We start from the raw sequence: 7464 nt of genomic DNA on the forward strand, positions 1-7464 counted from the left end.
TGTGCCGATCGTTCACGAACCCTTTTGATAAAGAATTTCATAATACAGTTGGTCTTTAGGCTGTCGATGTTTCTTGTTGACCTGATTCAATCAAACTCTCTTTACTGTGTTGGTTCAAGCTGATCTGAGCATGTTACAACCAGGCAGGGGGTAAATGTGGGCTTTTAGTAAAAGATGAAGGTGTGTAAACACTAGGACAAACAGAAAAATACTGTTTTATATCAAATGTATGATGGCCCTGAGGTGTAAATGAACAACATTTGAAAAAAAAAAACAGAATTATATTAAGCCAAACTGGGGGTGAAAAGTATTTTAGAGCAACAGGGATTGACTCAAGGACTCAATTTATTTTTAATCATTTAAGCATAAAAAATGTTTTGATATCATAAAAGTCATTAAATGAGAACTATTATAAATAGAACTATTAAAATAATTTAAAAAATGACATTTTTTAAATTTTTATTACTACTTAATTTCAAGAAACATTAAAGGGGACATGGCAGTAAACCCAAGTTGCATTTAAAATTAAGTTTAATTATTTTAAATAAATTCATCTTGTGTACATGTGGTTGTCGTTTTATGTGAGGGGGGAGTCAAACATATAAAATGAGATTAATAAATTAAATATTAGTCCACCTTTAAACTAAATATACGATTTTGTTGATGGCATGGGGACTCAAACGGCACTGAATAGTAGGAATGGCTCTATACTGTACATTGTTCTGTTGTTTTGTTTTATGTTAATAAAGTAAAAGAAAAAAACATAACCCCCCCAACACACACACACACACACACACCACCACCACCACTTTGGCTTAATGTATTTTCGTTTTTTCAGATGTAATTACAGCCACTTCCGCTTTAACGAAATACCGTATTTTTCAAATGTAATTCCGTTTTTTCAAATGTTGCGTTTTTCTTGTTTTTGTTGCATTATTTTGAAATGTAATTCTGTTTTTTAAATAATTGTTCATTTACACCTCAGGGCCACTGTACAAATGCACTTTTTAAAACAACTGCTGTAAGCCAGTATTAACAAAGTCCAAGTTGTGATCAGCTGCATAGCTTTAAGAATGTTCCCATATGGGCACCGAAAACACGATATTGGAAAGTTATTAGACTTTTTTTTTTTTTTAAACTCATCATCATTTTCTGTAGGGTGATGAGTCAGCGGTGATTAAGAGCTCAGTGCCAAGTGAAAACCCTAAAGGATCGATTCTTTATGCAAACACATGGAATGGAGATGGATGAGAGGAAGCGAGCCAAAAAGAAACTGAGATTTGGTATCAGGCCTGTTGAGTATCCTGTTCTCACTCACAAGGAGCATGTTCTAATGGAGAAAGAGTATTATTTATTTATCTATTCATTCATTTGCATTACCAAAGCATGAGTTTGATAAAATGCCAGTGTCTGTATAATTTCACCAAACGTGAGTGACTCCTTATTGTTACACCCCACTGTGAGAAGAACAATGAGCGCAATCAGTCCAGCATTGCTGACTTTCCTAGAAGACAATCTGGGAGAAATGGAAAACGCACGATTAGCAGTTTGCTGGAGCCAAACACATTTTATTCCAACAATAAAAGGTTGTGGATGAATGTGCATGACATGGAATCCACGAGTAACAAATGAGAAGGAGCACACGACTAAACCTTCATTTGGTTTCGCAGATTGTTCCGAAAGATCATATGTGAAATGGACCGTGCACGATATTAGAGTTGTGGGTTGACATTTTCAAATCGCTCAGCTCGCCTGGCAACGTGCAGCCACTGTCTCTTCATAATGAAACCATCTGAACGCTTCTGTGATGCTCAGGAGCGGAGGATTGTTTTCACCAGGATGACTGGGTTTACTGTTCATCTCTAATCTGACACTGAAAAATATAGGAATAAAATTAAATCTAATGTGTGTCAACTTCCTTACACTCGTCGGTGTAAAACCTGTAATTTCATGTGTGCTTGATTTTGTGACTAAGCGCCTGTATTCACACGAGAAGTTTATCTTCAGTAATCAGCATTTTTAAGAAACGGACTTTGTGATTACTTCTTCTCACAGATGTGCAGCTGCGATTACATTCAAATTAAGAAACAAATAAATAAAACTGTAAAAGCAGTCATGCAGCAACTGTATATTACCACAAGATGGCTGGCAGTTCTCCACTGAAGTCATCAGAAGACGGAGACGAGAAGATTTCACTGATCTCCAAACATAATCTAACATCTCCTTTCAGTGGATCTAATGTTTTAATCATCCATATGTTTTAAATATTGCAACCCAGTCACAAAGAAGATCCCCAATTTAACCACAAGATGAATCAAATGAAACATCTGCGTCTAGAAATCATGAATAAACCATTTAAAAATGAGTCTAAAGCAAATCTTTTGGATCCTCTTCACGCTAATGTGTTTTAATTTAATATACACCACAAGATATCTTTATACTGCAGCGGAGAAGAAGTTTGTTCTGATGTGTTTTTGCATAATGGGCACTTGTGTTCAGCAAACAATTTTAGATGACATGAATCATTGTTGGAAGGCAGATAATTGACTTAAGAAGAAACATCAGACTTGTACGTATCTTAGCTCCAACCACTGCAGATCAGCAGAAAAGAATCACTGAACGCTGCATTAAATTATACCCTGTGTGACGGTCACAGTAATCCATTAACGAGGGCTAACCTGTCGTAAATCACCTGGGATGTATTTATGAGACAAACACCTTTGATGAAGTAATTAAAGCATTTAGTTTACCGTATTTTTCGGACTACAAGGCGCACTTAAAATCATTGAATTTTCTCAAAAATTGACAGTGAGTCTTATAATCAGATGCGCCTTATGAATTAATTCTGGTTGTGCTCACTGACCTCCAACTGATTTTATGTTATTGTGAATGAGCTGAATACATTTTGACTGATGTGTTTTGTTTCACTTAATGCGCCTTATAGTCCGAAACATACGGTAACCCATTTTTCTTGTCTTTTATTTATATTTTTTGGAGAAGTCGCATTTTTAGGTGACTGTTTTCTAAAACAAATGATTGAACATAACATTACACTTGGGTTAATATTGTCTGGTATCATCACAGCATTGCTGAGTCGGAAAAATACTGAAAACGTTACTAGCCACTTGGTCTTTCGGCAGCAGGTAAAAGAGAAATGATTGCAGTGATTTGGAACAAGGCGGTCTAAAAAGATTTTTGAGGTTTAAAACTGTAAAACAGACACATTTTGTAGGAGAGGATGAGAAATAAACACAAAGAAAACAGACTTTATAAGCTTTAGTGAACAATATTTGATAACTGCAGAGTGAAGCATGGTAAATTATTAAAAACATAAAATACAAAAGCTTTAGAAAGTACACAAAACACTTGTTTTCTTTTTAACTCAGCATTTTCAGTTCACATTATCTTGAAGATGTCCTCATTAAGGTCGACTAACGCTTGGTGAAATTGTAACGTGGATTCGGTTGACCAGGGTGAACGTTTGATTGACGGTGATTTAGGTCAACCTCCTTCGAGTCATGCTGCTTGGTCTTTTGTCACTTGAGACAGATATATTTAGGCGCTTTTTGAATTTCCGTCATGGCTCCTGGTGCCAAGATTGGGTGTCAGGATGGCTATGTCATAGGACAAGCAGAAGCTAAATTTATGCCCTGTTGCTATGAATGGTAGTGATGCTTGTTTTTTTTTTGCACACTGATTATGTCATTGTCTCAGCAGCTTATTTCACCCACATTGTTCCTAAACAGACATCTGAAGATTAGCAGCAGCAGCAGTTTAGGTGAAGCATTCTGGTCATTCTTGTGCAGTCCAGCTCTGTTACCATGGTGCGTCTTGGCTCTTTGCCCTTTAGGCAGGATGTCTCATAAGTGGGTGCTAAAAGTTTTAAACTAAACTTTTGGATATCCCAAGATTAGTAGATTAAGAATTAAGTATTAAGTAATTGTGTGAACGTTCATGAAGCATTCACACTATTGTGATCCATTGTTCTTATGTACGTTTTTCAGCATCTTTCTCGTTCCACAATTTTTGTGTTATTTCAACAAATATCAGAACGTTCAGCTCTTTCAGGACAATCCTGCTATGACTTTAGGTATTGGTGCAACTTTAGCTTTTCGAAATCTTTAGCCTTTTCTGCCATTTTTTTCTCAAAGGAAATTAATTGAGCTAATTTTACATCCTTCATATCTTTAGATCTGTTTACAACCTTTTACTGCTCCTTTCACATTTTGTTCTGGTTCAGCTCCTTTCAGCTTCCTTGTGCAAATGTTTACATATTTTCAGCAACTTTCAGCTCATTTCAGCTGTTTTTCCATTGTTTTGTGATAGATTATTTCTACTAACTACATTTTTGTGCTTCTTCTAACTTCTTTCTGCTAAAATCAGCTTGTTATGCTCCTTTCTGCATATTTATGCAAGTTCAAGCTTTTTCTGCTATTTCAACTATTTAGCTGTTTTTATGCTTGTTTTAGCTTTTTCAGCTAATTCCACATTTTTTAAACTTGTTTTTAAATTTGTTTAACCTAATTCAGCAAAAAAAAAAAAAAGCTCTCTTAACTTCTTTCTGGTAATTTAAGCTTCTTTCAGTTTTTTGGCTACTTTTCAGCTTTTTTAGCTAATTTCAGCTTTTTTGTTGTTGTTGTTGACAATTTCTACTTTTTTGTGCTAATTTCTGTTTGTTATTTTTACTTTCTTCTGCTAATTTAAGCTTTTTCTACCTTTCAGCTACCTTGTTAGCATTCTTCAGCAGCTGTTTCAAATAAATTAATTTTTTTTGCAGTAATTTATGCTGCTTTCAGCCTAATTAACTTCTTTCTGTTGATTTCAGCTTATGTTCCATTCAGCATAGTTATGCTAGTTTCACTTATTTCAGCCAGTACTTAGTTGTTTTATGCTAATTTTATTTTTTTCATCTAATTTCACTGTTTTTGCACTCGTTTAAGCTTTTATCAGTCTATATCAGCAACATTATGCTCTCTCTACTAACTTTTTCTAATTTAAGCTTCTTTCTGCTACTTTAGCTACTTTTCAGCTTTTTTTTGTTGCTAATTTCAGCTTTTCTGAGCAAGTTTGTTAGCAATAAGCATTCACACTGCATTTTCACAGGAAATGCAATTTCTCTAGTTAGGATAAAGGTTCCTAGTGAATAAATTGCAGAATCTTGACACCTAATTGATGATCAACGGGGCAGAGAGAGAAAGAAGTCAAGCACAGTATTTGTCACAGTCCCGTTTTCATAAAAAACACATGCCTGACATTTTAATGATGTCCCTCTTCTATTACAGCATCTCAGAATACAGAAAGTTTGACTGCAATGTTTATTTCTGCAGTTTTATTTTTCTTTTGCAAATTACCGTGGGATATTTGGAGGAAAACATCACAGTAATGTTGGTTTTTTTTTTAGTGGAATATTAATTTAAACAAAACCAGGTCAATCATTTATAGACACTATCTAATCTTGTTTTGCAATCCAAAGAGCTAATTATATAAGAATTAGCTCATACTATCATTAGTTTTCTATGTTTAGTTTGCTTCATTCTGGTGTCAGTCTTACAGAGAAATGTGTTTTATGGTTTTTGACAGTAGCTATAGATTCAACAGTGGTAATATTTTAATAACATAAAATAAAAGGCTTTGAAAAGCACAAAAATCAAGCTTTAAAGAAATCCTTTCTAGCTTTTTATTTCACATTAACATTAAATCTTCAACACGACTTGGTCAACCAATATTTGCCAAAGTTGTGATGAGGAATCAATTAATCCTCTTTAATCCTAGTAATAATTATTACTATACGCTTTATATATATTATAATAGGTAAAAATGCTCTTAATACTTAGTGCTAACTGTAAGGGGTTGTTTTTTTGTATTTATGGATGGAGTCCCTGGATTGTAACTAATTCAGTAAACAAATTCAAACATTTGAAAATGCTGTAATACATCTATAAAACATATGAAGAAACTTTCTCACATCAAAATTTGTACCATTTTAACAAACATTTGTTTTCTGTGGGAAAACTTTAAAACTTGAATTTTCTAGTGTTGCTATTGAGGTTATATCCAAAAGGTGATGTGCACATAAAAGTCCAACGTAAAACAAAACTATGAAACGATCACGTGTCAAAAATACACAGACATTTCTGCTGTTCTGTTGACTTTTTGTCAGACAGTTTGCTCTCCATCCCCTGTAGCAGTCTAACAGAGGTGTGCTGCTAAGTTAATGCACATTTCCCCCGCCGGCCGTGTCTTATTGATTTGTAGTCACAAGGTCCAGCATTCAAGCATACCAGTCTGGGAATCCCTGCTGTGGATCTTAAAGAGCTTCAGCATCACAGGGTGAACTTACATTAAGAGTGTTTTTGTTGCAGTGAAACCAACTGCACTTTCTCCTCACTCTCCCTCTAAAACTTGCAGTAACGTAACCTATTCCCATTACACACAAACACCGGTTGATGTAAAACACACTGTCTCTTTCACGTGCTCAAGAAAAGGAAAAATAAAATGAAAAAGGAAGAGGGGCACAGTGATCTGAAACGGGCTGATGGCCTGGAATGATGCTTTTGTTCTGGGCGGCGGGAGCTCTGACAGCTGGCAGGAGGTGAGACAGCTGATCTCTGCGTGTCAGAGGCTTCAGTCTAAAACAAAGAGTCTGGTAATGTTCTACGCCTCCCAGTGATTTTGATATTCTTTAATGACTGCAGAATAAAGTCAAAATGTAAGAAAGTTGAAGTGAACAATCTCTAAAGAGAGCAGATAATCAAGAGTTCTGTTGAAAGGTTATGAGCAATTAACATCTCACCTGTTCCACATAACCTCAGTTTGAGGGAAATTGGACTTTTTCTGACTGGGTTGATGAGCAAATGGCTAGTCCGAGTGTGGATAAAACCAACGTGGAATGCTGGCATCTTAAAACAATTCCAAACTCAATTGTTTACTACTAATTTATTCTGATGATTCTGATATCCTTGCTTGAACCAACAGAAGATCATTTAACTTTATAGCAATAATGTTTCTTAGATAAAGTATCAACCACCTGACACAACTGCTAAACAATACTATTTTTTTTTATGTTTTTGTCCACAATAAACCAATGCTTTAGGAGCTATCTCAGCCTGAAATAAAAATATCAAATTCAAATGACTATTTCAATGTATTTTTATATTATTATTATTATTATTATTATTATTGTTGTTGTTTTTTTTTTTTTTTTTTACCTCCTTATAGGCCTTTTTTTTTAACAAAACTCCTTTTTTTTCTGACAAATGCATGTTCCCTCATTAGTATGCCGAAAATAATTTCTGGATCATATTTTAAAATTGGGCAGCACGGTGGCACAGTTGGTAGCGCTGCCGCCTCTCAGCGAGAAGGTCACCGTGGTTCAAATCGCTGCCAGGGGCCTTTCGGGGTGGAGTTTGCATGTTGCATGTATGTATGTATGTATGTATGTATGTATGTATGTATGTATGTATG

This window comes from Nematolebias whitei, chromosome 13 (assembly GCF_014905685.2).
Source record: "Nematolebias whitei isolate Nwh7 chromosome 13, NemWhi1, whole genome shotgun sequence".
Taxonomy (NCBI): domain Eukaryota; kingdom Metazoa; phylum Chordata; class Actinopteri; order Cyprinodontiformes; family Rivulidae; genus Nematolebias; species Nematolebias whitei.